The 20,290-nt window shown below is 41.3% G+C and overlaps 1 pseudogene; it reads right to left on the bottom strand.

The window, feature by feature from the left end:
- Window positions 1–10,273: 10,273 nt before the first annotated feature.
- Window positions 10,274–10,606, bottom strand: LOC111145876 (annotated as a pseudogene).
- Window positions 10,607–20,290: the final 9,684 nt, after the last annotated feature.

Genomic DNA, 20,290 nt, shown 5'->3' with positions numbered 1-20,290 from the left:
TAAGACGTTATGAGAAAGGAAAATTACAGGCCAATCTCACTCATTAACATAGACACAACACTCCCAGACAAAATATTAGTGAACTGAATCTTGCAAAGTATAATGATCAAGGAGTGTTTACTCCAAGTTTGGTTTAACATTAGAAAATCAATTAACGAAATTCATCACATGAATAGAGTATGAGGAAAACTCATGATCATTTTAATAGATATGGAAGCAGCATTTGATAGAACTCAATGTCCATTCATGATGTTAAACATACTTTTAGAAAACTCAGAATAGAAGGAAACTTTTAATCTGATCAAGGTCGCCTGTAAAAACTTAGGGCAAATATATTTAATGATGAGATGCTGACAGATTTCCCTTTGAGATCTGGTACAAAGCAAGGATGCAAATTATTTCTACCTCTGTTGACTCTTGTACTGTAGGCCCTAAAAAGATCTAAATGTAGAAAGCCAAGAAATAAAAGACTAAAGTCATAAAGATTGGAAGGGAAGAAATGAAAGTATCACAGTTTGTGGATGAAATAACCATGTAAATGGGAAATTCAAAGAATTTACAGATAAATTATTTGAATTAATTAGTTCAACAAAGTTGCTGGACAAAATTCAGTAGAAATAAGTCACATCTATATGTCAACAACAAACAGAAAATGAAAAATTTAAATATGTACTGTTTACAACAGAGTAAAAATTCTTAGGACCTAGAAGCAAATATAACCAAAAAAATGGACAAGACTTTTCTGAAGAAAATAAGAATAGTCTTGGGGGAAATGAAAATTTAACTAAATGGAGAGAGATGTTCATTGGGAAACATAGTATTATAAAGTTGTCAGTTCTCCCCCAAATAAGCTGCATATTTAATGAAATTCTAATAAAATTTCCAAGTGTTTTTATGTATCTTGAAAAGCTGATTTCCAACTGTGTGTGGAAATGCAAAAGAACAGAAATAGCCGAGAGACTTAAGAAGAGAAAAAGGGGGGACACCTGGGTGGCTCAGTCAGTTAAGCATTTGCCTTTGGCTTAGGTCATGATCTTGGGTTCCTGGAATGGAGCCCTGTCTTGGGCTCCCTGTTCAGCAGGGAATCTGCTTCTCCCTCTTCCTCTGCCCACCCCCCGACTCGTGTTCTTTGTCTCTTTCCAAAGAAAAAAAGAAAGAAGAAGAAGAGAAAAAGATGGGAGAATTTGTTCTACCCTAAATCAAGAACTTTTAGGAAGATCACAATAATTAAGGTAGTATGGCATTCCACAGTAATAGACAAACAAGAAAGGAACAAATAAAGAGCCCAGAAATAGACCCATGCATCATTGGACATTAAATTTATGACAAAGGTGGTATTGCAAAGAAGTGGGAAAAGGCAAGTATTTTCAATAGATGGACGGGGTCCACCAGATATTCATGTAGAGAAAAAGAAGAGAAAATTGACCCCTACCTCACATCATGCACAAAAATGAATTCTTTTTTTTTTTAATTTTTATTTTTTATAAACATGTAATATATTTTTATCCCCAGGGGTACAGGTCTGTGAATCGCCAGGTTTACACACTTCACAGCACTCACCATAGCACATACCCTCCCCAGTGTCCCTAACCCCCCCCCCCCCACCCCCCCTCCCCCCATCAACCCTCAGTTTGTTTTGTGAGATTAAGAGTCACTTATGGTTTGTCTCCCTCCCAATCCCATCTGGTTTCATTTACTCTACAAAAATGAATTCTAAAGGGAGTTAGGCCTAAGTATGAAAGGCAAAACAACATATCTTTGAGAAGATAACTGGGAATATCTTCATGACCTGAAGGTAGGAAATATTTCTTAAATAAGACACAAAGAGAAATTGTCATAAAGAAATGGACTGATAAATTGATTCAAATATAGTAATTTCTACTCATCAAAAGAACCATTACAACAGTGAAAAATTGGAGTGCCTGGCTGACTTAGCAGGTAGAGCCTATGACTCTTGCTCTCAGGGCTGTGGGTTTGAGCCCCACACCGGGTGTGGAGGTTACTTAAAAATAAAATCTTAAATAAAAAGAAAGTGAAAAAGTTAAAGAGTGGGAAAATATAGTCACAGTATATTTAACCACCAATGGACTTAATATCAAACTATACAGAAGAAAAAACTCTTGTAAATCAATAAGAAAAAACTAGAATACAAGTAGGAGTGGTTTACAAAATTAGATATCCAAATGAGAGTTAAGAAAAGGTGCTCAGCCTCATTAGTAATCAGGGAAATGCAAATTAAAACCTCAGGGAGATGCTTCAACACACACCCACTGGACATTTTCCTTGTTATCATCACACCACAGCTTTATCAAGGGAATGCAGCCCTGAGTTAATTCCCAAGAAGGACCAAAAGGGACAAAAGTGTAAATCCTGCCTTCACAGAGTTTCCAGTTTTATTGAGGAGAGAAAAGGACATTTGGTGAATAATTGCCACGTTCTCACAAAGCACAAATGACAGTCTGGTTCCGAAAGGAAAACCCTTCTTTTTGAAGGGGTTGACCTCATTGCAGAATCAAGACATACCCCACTGTACACACAAACACAAACACACACGAGACACAAACATATGAGACAAAAACACACACAATAGTTACTTAAAAAAAAAAAAACCCAACTATCAAAATGGTAGCCAGTGGGAAGGGGTATGAGTGAGTGAGTGAGTGTGTAAGGGGTCACACTTACACCCTGCTTCTGGGCGTGTAAACTCGCACAGCCCTTCTGAGGGAAAATTCAGCTTGATGAATGAGAAATCAGGAAGTACAAATCTTTTGACTTAAGAATTCTACTTCCAAGAGCACCTAGGTGGCTCATTTGGTTAAGCGTCTGTCTTCTTCTTAGGTCATGATCCCAGGGTCATTGGATCCAGCCCCACCGCCCCAAATCAAACTCCCTGCTTAGTGGGGGGTGGGGGGGGGCTCTGTTTCTTCCTCTCCCTTTGCTCCTCCCTCTCCCCCTGCTTGTACTCACTCTCTCTTTCTCTCTCAAATAGATAAATAAAATCTTAAAAAAAAAAAAAAAAAGGAATTCTACTTCCAGGACTGTCCCCCAGCAAAATCACAGGACAAGTGTCTACAGATGCATGTACAAGAATGGTGAAGGAGGTCCAATGCAGTCTAATGGGGTCTAAACTATGATATGCCTATTCTCTATGTGGTTATCGGAGTTCAGTTCTAGGTAAATATTTAATGATATGGGAAAATGCTTATGACATATTAAATGACAAAAGCCATTTGCAAAAGAGTAGATATCATATGAACCCAAGTTTATCTTGTGTATGTTCATATAGGAAATAAATATATTAAAATGAGATCACGCTGGGGCGCCTGGGTGGCTCAGTCGATAAGCATCTTTGTGGATCAATGTGGATCTCTTCCCCTAAGTATTTTCTGGTTCTTAGGTCATGGAGGTAGGCCTAGTGGCTGAGAACACAGGCTTTAGAGACGCACCAGGGTCATCACACACGCCCTGAGGCCGCCGAGTTGTCGTCCCTCCTCAGGCGAGGGCTCGAATTCTCAGAGCTTCTGTCTTCTTTGCAAAATGGAAATGGGACTCATTCCGCTGAGTATGTGGCTCTGGGTGGGGAATTCAGTGATGGAATCGTATGATTACATTATTTCACTGTCATCTCTGCCTCCGTACCTCCGAGAGCGGAGAGATTGGCTTCCCTCCCCACTCGTTGCTGTTCGGATCCATCCTCCCAGGCTCCAGGCCTCCAAATCGGGTCACAGCTCTCCTGCTCTTTGGACAGCGCGTTTGCTCTGTGAGGCAGTTGGTCAGTCCGAACATCCCTGTGGCCAGGTCCGCCTCTCTGGTCAGGGGCTGGAGTCTTCGGGCTGCAGCTCCCGGAGACCCTCAGCAGCCTCCCCTGGGACTGCCACCCTCCTTAGCCAAGCTGTCTCTGCGGGCAGAGCCCACCCCACCTCTGCCTCCCTGGGCGCCATCTTCAGTTGCCTCTTGAGCACCTGAGCCATGCTGGTCACTGGGCAGGTCGAAAGCTCCTGTCCTCTGAGAGGAGAAAAGCAAAGGCATGTCTATGGAGATAGGGGTACAGGGCCAGAGGAGCCCAAGGGCTGTGGGAACCCAGAGGAGGGAGCTCCAAACAGCCTGAGGAGAGGAGCGGAGGGGAGGCAAGGGCAGTGTGTGTGGAACATGTGAGGAGTGCAGGGAAGAGTGATGAGCTTCTCGCCTTCCCTCCTGTCTGACCGCAAAGCAGACACTCTGCCATATACCCAAGGTCTTACTCTTATTCTCATCCCTGGAGCTTCTTTACCTAATGAGGTGACCCAAAACTATTCCTGAGGGATCTGAGCTTTTAGGGATGCTGCTTATGTTGGATTTCTTTCGTCTTCCATTTACTTTACCATTAGACATAGCCACGCCAGGAAGAGCCCCTAAGGATTACCAGCCCCTCATGGTGTGGCTTTAACGACATCTCCTTTTGGAAGTTAGGGTCAGTCATGCTATTTAACATTCTTATTTGTTCAGTGGAGCCCCAAAGGGGCCAAGGAAGGGTCTCAAATTCTAATTTTTTAGAAGATTTTATTTATTTATTTATTTGAAACAGAGATAGAGAGAGAGAAGGGGCAGAGAGAGAGAGAGAAGCAGGCTCCCCACTGAGCAGGGAGTGGGGCTTGATCCCAGAACCCTGAGATCATGACCTGAGCCAAAGGCAGATGCTTAACAGACTGAGCCACCCAGGTGCCCCTCAAATTCTAATTTAATTTAACTAAATTCTTTCAGAGAAGAATTACCTTGAGTAACCCAGACTACTTAAATAATAGAGCCCCAAATTGTGGGGGTATACAGGCAAATGTCTTGGGGACACCTAGGTTGTTCAGTCAGTTGAGTGTCTGACTCTTAATTTTGGCTCAGGTTGTGATCTTGGGGTTGTGGAATCGAGCCCTGCATGGGACTCCGTACTCAGTGGGGAGTCTACTTGGGGGATTCTCTCTCTCCTTCTCCCTCTACCCCTCCCTGCTACATGATCTCTCCCTAACATAATAAATAAATCTTTGAAAAAAATGTCTTGGGAGTTGGTCATTAGTTGTATAGTGAAGGGGTGATTTCCCTTCAACCCCCAAACCCAAGTATTCTGCCTAAGAGGGAAAAACAGCGTCATGTATTGATTCAGGACATACACAATTCTACAATACACTGTTTTGTGTAGAACAGAAATCCAATTTTGTGAGATGTTGTCTCGTATCTGGTGGGGTTATAGTCTTTGTCCGGCTATTCCATTGTTCTAAAAGACCAGCTACTTTGGAGTGATCAGGAACATGGTAAAACGCATGAGTCCCATGGCTATTATTAGCCCATTGTATTACTTTTCTTTATGCTGTGACATAAGTTCCTTTTTCTTTTTGAAATACATTTCTTGGTCAGTAACAATGTTGAAGAACAGTCTATAGATCGTGCTCCCAACAAAGACATGGCAGATAGGGAAGGAAAATTCATTTGCAGAATAATGTCTACCTCAATAAAGAAAAATCACTGCCACCCCCATGGTGAAGGAGGTCCAATGCAGTCAACCTCCACCAGGGGGCAGATTGGTCCCCCATGTTATGGTGCCATATTGAGGGCACTTGGTAGTGATGCATAGCAGGATCAGTTTTGGAGCGGTCAATTCCATGCTGTTGAGCCAATGTATAACCTCCATCCTGCCACTGTTCCACTTTGTCAATGAGTAAGTACTGGTTGGGGAGATTGATTATTGAAAACTTCCTCTGCAAAGCGTGGCCTTGTGGGGACCGTTCCCATGAAACACAAATATCTCAGCATTCAGGGCCCATTCTTTTTTCTTTTTTAAATTAACATATAATGTATTATTTGTTTCAGGGGTACAGATCCGTGATTCAACAGTCTTACACAAGTCACAGAGCTCACCATAGCACATACCCTCCACAATGTCTATAACCCAGCCACCCTATCCCTCCCCCCCCACCTCCCAACAACCCTCAGTTTGTTTCCTGAGATTAAGAGCCTCTTATGGTTTGTCTCCCTCTCTGGTTTCATTTTGTTTCATTTTTCTCTCCCTTCCCCTATGATCCTCTGTCTTATTTATCAGATTCCACATATCAGTGAAATCATATGATAACTGTCTTTCTCTGATTGACTTATTTTACTTAGCATAATACCTTCTAGTTCCATCCACATTGTTGCAAATGGCAAGATTTCATTTTTGATGGCTGTGTAAGATTCCATTGTATATATATACACCACATTTTCTTTATCTATTCATCTGTTGATGGACATCTAGGCTCTTTCCATTGTTTGGCTATTGTGGACATTTCTGCTATAAACATTGGGATGCATGTGCCTCTTCAGATCACTACATTTGTATCTTTGGGGTAAATGCCCGGTAGTGCGATTGTTGGGTCTTAGGGTAGCTCTATTTTCAACTTTTTGAGAAAGCGCCACACTGTTTTCCAGAGTGGCTGCACCAGCTTGCATTCCCACCAACAGTTTAGGAGGGTTCCCCTTTCTCTGCATCCTTGACAACCTCTGTTGTTTCCTGACTTGTTAGTTTTAGCCATTCTGACTGGTGTGAGGTGATATCTCATTGAGGTTTTCATTTGTATTTCCCTGATGCCAAGGGATGTTGAGCACTTTTTCATGTGTCTTTTGGCCATTTGGATTTCTTCTTTAAAGAAATGTCTGTTCATGTCTTCTGCCCATTTCTTGATTGGATTATTTGTTCTTTAAGTGTTAAGTTTTATAAGTTCTTTATAGATTTTGGATACTAGCCCTTTATCTGATATGTTATTTGCAAATATCTTCTCCCATTCTGTTGGTTGTCTTTTGGTTTTGTTGACTGTTTCCTTTGCTCTGTAAAAGCTTTGGATCTTGATGAAGTCCCAATAGTTCATTTTTGCCCTTGCTTCCCTTGCCTTTGGCGATGTTTCTAGGAAGCAGTTGCTGCAGCTGAGGTTGAAGAGGTTGCTGACTGTGTTCTCCTCAAGGATTTTGATGGATTCCTGTCTCACACTGAGGTCTTCCATCCATTTTGAGTCTATTTTCATGTGTGGTATAAGGAAATGGTCTGGTTTCATTCTTCTGCATGTGGCTGTCCAATTTTCCCAATACCATTTATTGAAGAGACTGTCTTTTTTCCATTGGACATTCTTTCCTGCTTTGTTGAAGATACGTTGACCATGGAATTGAGGGTCCATTTCTGGCTCTCTATTCTGTTCCATTGATCTATGTGTCTGTTTTTGTGCCAGTACCATACTGTCTTGATGATGACAGCTTTGTAATAGAGCCTGAAGTCCGGAATTGTGATGCCACCAGCTTTGCTTTTCTTTTTCAACATTCCTCTCGCTATTTGGGGTCTTTTTTGGTTCCATATAAATTTTAGGATTATTTGTTCCATTTCTTTGAAAAAAGTTGTTGGTATTTTGGTAGGGATTGTATTAAATGTGTTAGACTGAGCTAGATAGCATAGACATTTTCACAATATTTATTCTTCCAACCCATGAGCATGGAGTGTTTTTCCATTTCTTTGTGTCTTCCTCAATTTCTTTCAAGAGTATTCTATAGTTTTCTGAGTACAGATTCCTTGCCTCTTTGGTTAGATTTATTCCTAGGTATCTCATGGTTTGGGGTGCCATCATAAATGGGATTTACATTCATTTCTTAATTTCTTAAAATCTTAATTTCTCTTTCTTCTGTCTTGCTGTTGATGTATAGAAATGCAACTGATTTCTGTGCATTGATGTTATATCCTGACACTTTACTGAATTTCTGTATGAGTTCTAGTATTTTGGAGTAGAGTCTTTTTTGGGTTTTCCACATAAAGTATCATCATTTGCAAAGAGTGAGAGTTTGACTTCTTCTTTGCCAGTTTGGATGCCTTTTATTTCTTTTTGTTGCCTGATTGCTGTGGCTAGGATTCAGGGCCCATTCTACCTCTTACCCTAACCTCCTTGTTATCACTTTTTAAATCTTATCACTTCCAAATTCCTGACCACTGACTTTAGCGATCACCCATAAATCAGAAGAGAGTCTTGTCTCACATGATCTTTCCTCTGGGCAAAGAGGACCCCGCAATGATGTGCTTTGGGAGGACTTCACCCCTCCACCGTCCTTCAGGGCACCACTGAATAGGGCTATACCCACACAGCTGGTGGGAGCTTGTCATTCAGAGGCATCTGAGCACCAGACTTCAAGCAATACTTTCCTCCTCAGCCTTCGGGTCATAGGGCAGTTGAGGGGGGATGTATGCTAAGAGCAAGCACACTGGGTCGGGGAGCCACCTGCTCAGGAAGATTACTTGTGTCTCCAAGACTTGCATGAGCCTGATCCCATCTATTTGGCACTGGAATGGTCAGAAACCCTCCCCTTTGTAGTCTCGTACCCCATAGATGTTCAAGCAAAGCCAAAGCTGTTTCTCAAGAAAATACTTACCTGCAGAAGAGGATATAGCATTGCTCTAAATTTACCACAGACACACTGAGTACCACCGACTCCACTGGATGGTAAGAGCCAAGGGTCCCAGGGGATGTTGAGATGGTCCGGACCCTGGTTCTAAATCATGGCCCAGAACAGGAGAGTTGACATAGCTTTGAGGCATGGTGCTAAAGATATGTTCAGGTCCTTGTTACAAGTAAGCTCTGTCTGGATCTTTCTAGGGTCATGAAAATGTTCCAGAATTAGAAAAATGAGTTGCGGGATGCCTGGGTGGCTCAGGTGTTAAGCGTCTGCCTTTGGCTCGGGTCATGATCTCAGGGTTCTGGGATCGAGCCCCTCATTGGGCTCCCTGCTTGGCTGGAAGCCTGCTTCTCCCTTCCCACTCCCCCTGCTTGTGTTACCTCTCTCGCCCTGTCTCTCTGCCAAATAAATAAATAAATAATGTTTTTTAAAAAATAGAAAAATGAACTGCACAACGTTGGGAATATACTAAATATTACTGAATTTTATGCTCTCTAAATGTGTGGACTTTATGATATGCAAGTCATACATTGATCCAAAGGAAAACTTCTGGCATGCACCATTTCTTTGCCATATCAATAACTGAACACAAAGCACTAGGGTTTATGATAATCTGTACCAGTAAAGAAAGGATATGTAGACGATCTGTATTCAAGTTCAACACCTTGTTTTGTTTTGTTTTTGTAAGATTAAAAATAATTTTTTAAAGGGCGCCTGGGTGGCTCAGTCGTTAAGCATCTACCTTCAGCTCAGATCATGATCACAGGGTCCTGGAATTGAGCCCCAGAATGAGCCCTGCATCAGGCTCCCTGCTCAGCGGGGAGCCTGCTTCTCCCTTTCCATCTCCCCACTCTCATGCTCCCTCTCACTCACTCTTTCTCTCAAATAAATAAATAAATAATCTTTAAAAAAATTTTTTTACATAATCCCTACACCCAACATGGGGCTGAAAACTTACTACCCCGAGATCAAGAGTTATGTGCTCTTCCACTAGACCATTTAGATGGTCTAAATTCACATGTTCTTAAACTTCCCAATCCTTACAAATCAGTTGTCTTATCTACAGGCTAAACATGTGAAATACATGAAGCTATGACAGGCTTTGATTACATCTCTGATGTCTTTGATGGTGGTATTAATCTTCAAGGTTCACCAGGAATGCAGGATAGCTTTTTAAAAAATTTATAGTCACCATTATGCATATTACATCTACAGGATTTATTTATGTTATAACCAGAAGTTTATACCTTTTGACCACCTTCACCCATTTCAGCCACCCCCTCCAACTCTCAACGTCTGGCAATCACCAATCTGCTGTGAGTTCGGGTTTTGGGGGCTTTTTGTTTGTTTGGTTTTGTTTATGAGTTCAGTTATTTTTGTGTGTTTGTTTTGGGGGTTTTGTTTTTTGCTTTCATTTGTAGATTTCACATTTAAGTGGGATCACCCAGTGTCTTTCTCTGTCTGATTTATTTCATTTAGTGTAATGCCCTCAGGTTCCATTCTTCTTGTTAAAATGTCAGGATTTCTTTTTGATGACTGAATAACATTCCATTCTGTCTATCTATCACAGTTCCTTTATCCATTCATCCACCAACAGACACTCAGGTTGTTTCCATGTCTTAGCTATTATAAATAATGCTCCAGTGAACAAGGGGGTGAAGGTACCTTTTTTATTATTGTTATGTTCAGTTAGCCACCATGTAGTACAGTATATCATTTGTTTTTGATGTGGTGTTCAACGATTCACTAGTTGTGTATAACCCCCAGTGCTCATCAAAACATGCGCCCTCCTTAATCTGAAGGTAGCTTTTTTTTCACACCTTTATTTATTTACTTTTCTTTAAGTTTAAATCCTTGAGGGGTACAGCATCGTACAGTTTCTATGGCCAATGGCTTTAGGAGGAAGGTTGCTTTGGAATTTGGCATGAACCATGCCACGGTGTCCATGAGGATGAGTTGCTTTTCCTCAGATTACTCTGGTTTTGTTTGGATTGCCACCAGGAGTCACTGTGTTGTTCTTTGCTTTGTACACAAAAGCACAACTCTTGCCTAGATAGAATTCAGTTTCATCTCGAGCATAAACACCTTCAATTTCAAGAAGAACTGTGTACTCCCTCTGGCCCCAGAGACCCCGCTTCTAGCCAGCAAAAATGGCCTTGGACCCCAGCCTTCCAGACATGATTTGGTGCATTAGGAGTCCTGCTTCCAGCAGGTGGGCAAAGTACATCTATGACTCTGAGAAGGCCCAGGAAGCAACACCGATTACAGAAGCGCCCATTCTCCAGGCGTCTGGGGACCAGCACTATCAGTTCCACGTCTCCTCAATCTTGTCCTCCCTGTTGCTGGAATCCATAGAAATCACTGGCTGGCTTAGCCTCGGAGCCACACCAGCGGCCCTCCAAGGCATATGGTTGAGCTCACCACAGTTAATTGCTGAAGGTATCACTACTAAGATAGTGATTTCATTTCCTTCAGGTAAATGCCCAGAAGTGGAATTACTGGATAATATAGTAATTCCACGTTAAAAAATTTTTTTGAGGAAACTCCATGCTGTTCTTCATAGTGGCTGCTCCAATTTTCATTCCCACTAACAGAGCATGTAGGTTACCTTTTCTCTGCAGCCTTGCCAACACATGTTATTTCTTGTTTTTTGTTTGTTTTGAACAACAGGCATGGATGATATCTCATTGTGGTTTTGAGTTTCATTTCTCTGGTTTTAGTAATATTGAGCTCCTCCTTATAGATCTTTTGCCTATCTGTATGTATTTTTTATGAAAAAGACCTATTCAGACAACGCTTGGTATGATTTCAGTGTTTTAAAATTTATTAAGACTTGTTTTGTGCTCTGATGTATTGTTCCTACTGGAGAATATTCTGTGTGCACTTAAGAAAATGGTGTATTGTGCAGTTGGGTGGATGTTCTGTACATGTCTTCTAGGTTCAGTCAGTCCAAGGTATTATCTAAGTCCTTTATTTACTTGTTTATCTTCTATCTGGCTGTTCTATCCATTATTGAAAGTGCAATTTTGGTTTTCTTTACTTTGAAGCTATTTCTGCCTTCAATTCTGTTAATGTTCCCTTCATATGTTTAGGAGCGCTAATGCTTGGTACATATATATTCACAATTGTTTTATCTTGTTTTGTACTTTATTAATATATAATGTCCTTCTTTGTCTTCTGTAAACTTTTTTGATTTAAAGTTTATTTGTCTGACAGTAATATAGACACACTGCTCTGTTTGGGCCACTACTGGCAAGGAATATCTTTTTCTGTCTTTTCTCGTCCCTTTTAATTTATTTTAGCAATCTCTGCACCCAGCGTGGGGCTCAAACTTACAACGGCCCTGAGAGCAAGAGTCACATGCTCTCCCAACTGAGCCAGCCAGGCACTCCCAGCTTTTCATTTTCAACCTATATATGTCTTTAAATTTAGGGTCTCTTGTAGACAGCTTATGGTTAGATCCTACTTGCTTTTCCAACTTTTCTAAGGAATAATTGACAAACGGAATTATAAGGTATTTAAAAGGTGGACTGTGACGATCTGCTATACATACACACTATGAAGATTCCTCCCATCTAGGTAATTAACATATCCATTGCCTCACATATTTATGAGTTTGTGTGTGTGTGTGCATGAACATTTAAGCTCTACTTTCTTTGCAAATTTACATTATGAAGCACAGTGTTATCAACCCTAGTCCCCATGTTATTCTTTAGATCCTCGACCTTATTCATCCTACTGCTGAAACTTTTTTTTTTTAAAGATTTTATTTATTTATTTATTTGACAGCGAGAGATCACAAGTAGGCAGAGAGGGAGACAGAGAGAGAGAGGAGGAAGCAGGCTCCCTGCTGAGCAGAGAGCCTGATGCAGGGCTCCATCCCAGGACTCTGGGATCATGACCTGGCCGAAGGCAGAGGCTTTAACCCACTGAGCCACCCAGGCGCCCCTGAAACTTTTTTTTTAACCATTTTGGAAGTCCATGTCTTTTGATTGGCAAGTTGAATCCATTTACATTTAGAGCAATTAATTATACAAAAGAACTTACTATTGCTATTTTGTGATCGGTTTTCTGTATGCTTGTAGTTTTTGGTCCATTATTTCCCCCATGACTACCTTCCTTTTCATTCTTATAGTGATATATTTGATTCCCTTCTCCTTTATTTTTGTGTATACTCTGTAACTGTTTTCTTCGTGGTTAATTTGGGGATTGGATAAAACATCCTAAAGTTATAACAATTTTTTTAAAAGATTTTATTTATTTAGAGAGAGAGAGAGTGAGAGAGCACAAGCACGGGGCAGGGCAGAGGGAGAGGGAGAATCTCAAGCAGACGTCACACTGAGCACAGAGCCCAATGTGGGGCTTGATCTCATGACCCTGAGATTATGACCTGAGCTGAAATCAAGAGTCAGATGCCCAACTGACTGAGACACCCAGGCACCCTTAAAGTTATAGCAATTTACTTTAAACTCATATAACTTCAGAGCACCTGTGTGGCTCAGTTGGTTAAGCATTTGCCTTTGTTTCAGGTCATGATCCCAGGCTCTAGGATCAAATCTGGCTTCAGGCCCCTGGCTCAGTAGGGAGTCTACTTCTCCCTCTACCTCTCCCTCCTGCTTGTGCTCTCTCTCTCTCTCTTGCTCTTTCTCTCAAATAAATAAATAAAGTTTTTTAAAAAATAAATAAACTCATACAATTTTGCTTCAGTTGAATACAAAACCTTTTCTTCTTTGCAGGTCAACTCCCTTCTACTTTATGTCATAAATCACATCTTTAAATATTGTGTATCCATTAACATAGATTTATGATTATTTTAATGCTTTTGTCACCAAAATTATAGTATTACTGGTTTTTATATGTGTCCATTTATTTACCTTTACTGGAGAACTTTATATTTTCATATAGTTTTGAGCTCCTGTCTGGCATCCTTTCAATTCATTTTGAAGGATTCCCTTTAACACTTCTGTGGAGCACGGCTAGTATCCACAAACTTCCTCAACTTCTGTTTATCTGAAGTGTCTTAATTTCTCTCCTATTTTTTTTTTTTTTTTAGGACAGCTTTGCTGAATATAGAATTCTTCACTGATAGGGTTGTTTTGTTTTGTCTTGTCTTCTAACAGTTTAAATATACCACCTTACTTCTTTTTGGCCAGCAAAGTTTCTGCTGAAAAATCCGTTGATCATCTTGAGGTTCCTTTGACATAATGAGTTGATTTATTCTTGCTTGTTTAAAGATTCCTTCTGTCTTTGACAGTCTGGTTTTGATGTGTCTCAGTGTGGGTTTCTTTAGGTTCCTCTTAGATGGAGCTTGCTGAGCTTGAATTAGTAAATATATGTCTTTCTTCAAATTTGGGAAGTTTGGGGCTATTATTCCTTCAAATGATATTTGTGCCCCCTTTTCTTTCTCTTCTTCTCGGGCTCGCATAATGTGGATACTAATCTTCCAGATGATGTCCACGTAAGTCTTTTAGACTCTGTTCACTTTTTTTCTTTTCTGCTCCTCACACTTGACAGTTTCAAATGATTTGTTTTCTAATCTGCTGATTCTTTCTTCTGCCTATTAAAGTCTGTTATTGAACCTCTTCCACTGATGCCAACTTGTTTTTGGGCTCCCAGACCCAATTCCAATGTGGGGGAGGGTTCCCTTCCCCACTATCAACACCAAACAATTCTGGGACATGAGCAATTCTTGGACATGAGGTTATCTTTTAATTTGTTAGTGTGGCTCATAGAACTCAGGGAAAGACTTACTTACAAATACTAGTTTATTAAGGGATATGATAAAGAACAACAGCCAGAAGAAGAGATGAGGGTGAGGTATGGGCAAAGGGCATGGAGTTTCCCTGCTTTCTCCAGGAACCCCACTCTCCCAAATACCCATGTGTTCACCATTCTGGAAGCTCTCTTAGCCCAGGCCTCTTGGGTTTTTATGGAGGCATTAGAGAGTCATGGCTGAGTGTCATTGGCCATTGACTGATTCAATCTCCAGCCCTCCTCCCCTCCCCACAGGTCAGGGGGTGGGAGTAAAAGTTCCAACTTCCTAATCACATGGTTAGTCCTCCTGGCAACTAGCTCCTGCTCCTGGGTGGGGTCCAAAAGTCACCTTCATTAGTAACAAGACAGTCATGTCACCTTTATGACTTTGCAACGTTTTCAGGAATTCTGGAAGACCAGATATAAACTTTACTATATTGTAACCCTCCAGTGAATTTTTAAATTCAGTTATATGTTTAGCCTTGGAATTTTTTTTTAAGATTTATCTATTTATTTGACAGAGAGAGAGCAGGAGCACACAAGCAGGGGGAACAGCAGAGGGAGTGAGAGAAGCAGGCTTCCTGCTGAGCAGAGAGCCCGATACGGGGCTCATCCCAGGACCCTGGGATTATGACCTGACCCGAAGGCAGCCGCTTAACTGACTGAGCACCCAGGTGCCCCAAATTTGTTTTTTTGTATCTATCTTCTTGCCAGGGTTTTCATTTTGTTCCTAAGTAATGTTCATCCTTTCCTTTAGTTTTCTTTCTTTCTTTCTTTCTTTCTTTCTTTTTTTTTTAAGATTTTATCCATTCATTTTGACAGAGAGTGATCACATATAGAGAGGCAGGCGGTGGGGGGCAGGACCCCCACTGAGCAGAGCCCTATGTGGGGCTCGATCCCAGGACCCTGTGATCCTGACCTGAGCTGAAGGCAGAGGCTTAACCCAAATGAGCCACCCAGGGGCCCCTTTCCTTTAGTTCTTTATCTGCGTTTTCCTTCTGCACTTTGAGCATATTTAAGACAACAGGTTTTATTTTAATTTTATTTTATTTTTTAATTTTTTTTAAGTTTTTTTATTCGGGGGTGGCAGGCAGAGAGAGAACTCCCCACCAAGCAAGGAGTCTGATGCAGGACCTGATCCCAGGACTTAGGGATCATGACCTGAGTGGAAGGAAGGCACTTAACCCACCCAGGCATCCGTTAAATTCAATTAATTAACATATAGCATATTATTGGTTTCAGAGGTAGGGTTCAGTAATTCTTTAGTCTTATATAACACCCAGTGCTCATTATATCACTTACCCTTGTTAATGTCCATCACCCAATTACCCCATCCTCCCGCCCCTTCCCCAACAGTAACCCTCAGTTTATTTCCTATGATTAAGAGTCTCTCATGGTTGTCTTTCTCTCTGATTTCGTCCTGTTTTATTTTTCCCTCCCATCCCCTATGCTCACTCTTCTGTTTTGTTTTTTAAATTCCACGTATCAGTGAAATCCTATGATAATTGTCTTTCTCTGATTGACTTATTTTGTTTAGCATAATACCCTCTAGTTCTATCCATGTTGTTGCAAATGGCAAGATCACGGTTGGTTTTTTTGTTTTTGTTTTTGTTTTTTTTTTGATGACTGAGTGGGTATTCCATTGTATATATATACCACATCTTCTTTATCCATTCATCTTTGATGGACATCTAGTCTCCATAGTTTGGCTATTGTGGACATCGCTGCTATAAACATTGGGGTGCAGGTGCCCCTTCAGAACACTACTTTTGTATCATTGGGGTAAATACTTAGTAGTGTGATTGCTGGGTCATAGGGCAGCTTTATCTTCAACTTTTTGAGGAACAAGGACAATTGTTTTTAAGTCTTTGTGTAGCAAATCCACACAGCCTTGGTTTTTCACAGACAGTCTCTGGAGATTTGTTTTATTGCTTTGAATGGGCCATATTTTCCGGTTCCTTTGTATGTCTTGTGATCCTTTGTTGAAAATTGAGCATTTGAAAAAAACAGTCTTCCTTATCTTCTTTATCTTCCTTTATCTTCTCTTAGTCTTTGCAGGCTGATTCTGAGCGAGGAAAGGTCTTCACTAATCAACCTGGTATGAAGGCTTAAGGCCTTTTCTGGGAGTGTATTTTCCTTGGCCTGTGTTATGTGCTTTTTCCCCCATCCCTCCAAATCCATGACTGCCTTTTTTTTTTTTTTTAAGATTTATTTATTTATTTTAAAGGGAGAGAGGGAGCTCGAGCAGGGGGCGGGGCATAGGCAGAGGGGGAGAGAGACTCTCAAGCAACTCCCACTGAGTGTGGAGCCCAGTGTGGGCCTTGATCCCAGGACCTGGAGCTGAAATCAAGAGTCAGCTGCTTGGGATGCCTAGGTGGTTCACTCGGTTAAGTTAAGCGTCTGCCTTCAGCTCAGGTCATGATCCCAGAGTCCTGGGATTGAGCCCCACACTGGGCTCCTGCTCAGCGGAGAGCCTGCTTCTCCCCTCATACCCACCTCTCACATAGCTCCTGCTCTCACTCTCTCAAATAAACAAACAAAAAAAAGGAGTCAGCCACTTAACCAACTGAGCTACACAAGCACCCTTCCATGACTGCTTTTAAATGTCTTAATTTCTGCAAGAATCACACTCAGCTTCCTCTCAGGGCCTAGCTGTTTTATTTTAATTCCTCCATCAGGAATCTCTTATTTCAGGGGTGTGCAGCTCTGTAGACACCTTCCAGTTTTCTTGAACTCTTCCAGCTGCTTTCTATGGCTTCCTCCAGCCTGAGATCCAAGCCGTGCTGCTCTTGGGCATCTGAGCAAGAGGACACTGAGACAAATCCCTTGGGCAGCTCCAGGACAGGTTAGAACATCGCAAACTTGGATGGTTGTTCTCTCTGGCTTACAGAAGGAACTGGGGACCAGGCTACCACTTCTCCCAAAGTATACCATGCCAGGGAGTGGTTGGAGGAAGGACGAGTAAAAACACCGTAAAATTTCCTACTGTGTTTTTGCTTGTTTTCATTTTTTTTTTTTTAAATTTTAACTAGGCCTTGTGCTCAACGTGAGGCTTGAACTCATGACCCTGAGATTAAGAGTTGCACGCTCCAACCACTGAGCCAGCCAGGCACCCCTCCTACTGCTTTGACCATGCCTTCTTCTTGGTTGGGCATTCACTTGTTTGCTGTACATCTTGACTTATTTCCAGAGCTCCTATAAAGCTGTTTTACGCAACCGCTAGTTGCTTATTTAATATTTCTTTTTTTAAATAAATCTTTATTTTATTTCTGTTTTATTTTATTTATTGGACACAGAAAGACACAGCGAAAGAGGGAACACAAGCTGGGGGAGTGGGAGAGGAAGAAGCAGGCTTCCTGCTGAGCAGGGAGCCTGATGGGGGGCTCGATCCCAGGATCTGGGATCATGACCTGAGCCAAAGGCAGACACTTAACGACTGAGCCACCCAGGTACCCCGCTTATTTAATATTTCAGTGAAGAACAAGGCTCTGGGGACTCTTATTCCACCACCTTGCTGGTCTCTGGCCAACATCCATAAGTCTTGATTTGTTGTATTTTCATTTTCATACATTTCAAGGTGCTTTCTTATTTCCCTTATGACTTCTTCTTTGACCCTTTCTTCATTTGGCCCACATAGTCCTATGTTGTTTAATCTCTACATTTAGTGAATTTCCCAAATTTTCTGCTTTTAACTTAATTCCAGGCTTGTTCAATGGCCTAGCATGTGGTCTATCCTGGAGAATGTTCCATGTGTGCTTGAGAAAACATGTATTCTACTGTTGTTGGGTGGAGTGATTAGTAGATGTCTTTGGGTCTAGTTGGTTTACAGTGCTGTTCCTGTCATCCATCTGCCTAGTTTTATCTATTATTGAAAGTGAGGTTGAAGTCTCCATTTATCATTATGGAATTATCTATTTCTTCACTCCTTGGTTCATTTTGTGATTCTTCAACTTTTTAATCTTTTGTTGCTGCCATCATTAGCACATGGCTTCTATATTAGTCAGCTTGAGCTGTCATTAACAGCATACCCTCGACTGAGAAGTTTAAACAACAGAAATTTATTTTCTCACAGTTCTGGAGACTGAAAAGTCTAAGACGAAGTTTCTAGCAGAATTCAGGTTTTTTAAAAAAGATTTTATTTATTGATTTGAGAGACAGAAATAGCGAGAGATAGAGCATGATCAGGGAGAGAGCATGATCCAGGCATCCCAAAACTCAGTTTCTAGGGAGAGGTCTATTCCTGGTTTTCAGATGACATGACTTTTTTTTAATAAGTCTCTTTATGGGGCACCTGGGTGGCTCAGTTGGTTAAGCATCTGCCTTTGGCTTGGATGAGGATCCCAAGGTCCTGGGATTGAGCCCTACATTGGGCTCCCTGCTCAGTGGGGAGCCTTCTTACTCCTCTCACTTCTGTTCATGCTCTATCCCTCACTACCTCTTGCTCTCTCTCAAATAAATAAATAAAATCTTTTAAAAAAGATGACTTTGCAATTATATATATATATATATATATATATTTTTTTTTTTTTTTTTAAGGGGCTCTCTGGTGTCTCTTCTTACAAGACACTAATCCTATCTGATCATGGCCCCACTATTGAGACCTCATTTAGCCTTAGTTACTTTCTTACTCTAAATACAGCCATACTGGAAGTTAGGGCTTCCAAATATAAATCTTGAGGGAACACAGACATGTGGTGTAAAACAGCTTTTATCCTCAAGAATACCACATGGCCACAAAACAGCTGCTGCTGTCCCATCATTCACTTCTGTGATCCAGGCCCAGAAGCAGGCAAGGTCAAGGGCAGGATGGCACTTGATAGCTGAGTAAGATTTCTTTTTGAGAAACTTTCCCTAAAGTGCCACTCAAATCTCACTTAAGTTCATGGGCTAGCACCTTATCATATGGTTATCCCATTTATTAGGAAGGCTGCTGAGTGTAGTTTTTGTTGTTGTTGTAGCAAAGTGCATTGTTCTCTCAGCAATATTAGGATTTCATTAATAGGGAAGACAGGGAATGTTTATATGGGTGGGCAGCTAGCAGTCTCCACCCCAATCTCCTCCTTGGGTAACCTACCACCCCTCACACACTCTTCTTCTCCATAGAACACATCTATCCTGCTCTATGTTGTATGCACTAATTGTATCCAGCTCAAGGTCCAGGCCCCCTGTATGATGACTTCTTCTTCAGGGTCAGATGGAGCTTCTCAGGGACCTAGAAACTGAAAGACAAGTGATCTGGCCCAAACGTGCAGAGAAAGAGTGGGATGTCCACAACAAAAACTCATTCAGAAAAGAGAGAGTGAGGAGCACAGGGCAATCACAGACCCAGAACATGGTCAGATCCCAAAGACTCGCTGCCGGGGCAGTGGAGTGAATGCTTGGTTAGCCCACCAGACAATCTTGGTTCTGACCTCTGAGAAAATCTTCAGGGTACATTCTCCTCCATTCCCATAGCTGGTGTCACGCTGGGGAGATGTCCCTCTCAGAAACCCTAACTAGGACTCTAGTAGCGTGCTTGCTGTTGACATGAGCTCAGGGCCAGAGCCTGTGGCAAGACTTTCATTTTCTAATTTTTGGTAATATAGTAACTTACTCTATTTGGAAGCTATTATTCCTCTGGTCAAATTTGGGACACCTGGGTGGCTCAGATCGGCTTAGCCTGCCTCAGCTCAGGTCATGATCCCAGGGTCTTGGGATCCAGTCCCACATCTGGCTCACTGCTCAAAAGGGAGCCTGCTTCTCCCTCTCCCTCTGCCTGCTGCTCCCCCTGCTTCCACTGTCTCTCTCTCTCTGTCAAATAAATAAATAATATAATATTATATTATATATGTATAATGTATGTATGTATAATTATATTATATATATTAAGATATATAATATATATTATATTATGTATATGTAAATTATTATACATATAATATTTTATACACATATATATATTCATGTATGAGTAACTCTAATCCAGCAACCCAGCAACTTGCCTCCCCATAGCCTTTTGTTTTGTTTTTATTGTGAAATATGTCATACATAAGAAAGTGCATTTATGGGGCACCTGGGTGACTCAGTGGGTTAAGCCTCTGCCTTCAGCTCAGGTCATGGTCTCAGGGTC

The sequence above is a fragment of the Enhydra lutris genome, unplaced genomic scaffold (genome assembly GCF_002288905.1).
Source record: "Enhydra lutris kenyoni isolate GAN:26980312 unplaced genomic scaffold, ASM228890v2 scaffoldscaffold1, whole genome shotgun sequence".
In the NCBI taxonomy this organism is placed as follows: Eukaryota; Metazoa; Chordata; class Mammalia; order Carnivora; family Mustelidae; genus Enhydra; species Enhydra lutris.
Note: the sequence above shows the minus strand (reverse complement) of the source record. Positions and strands in the feature narration are given on the sequence as shown.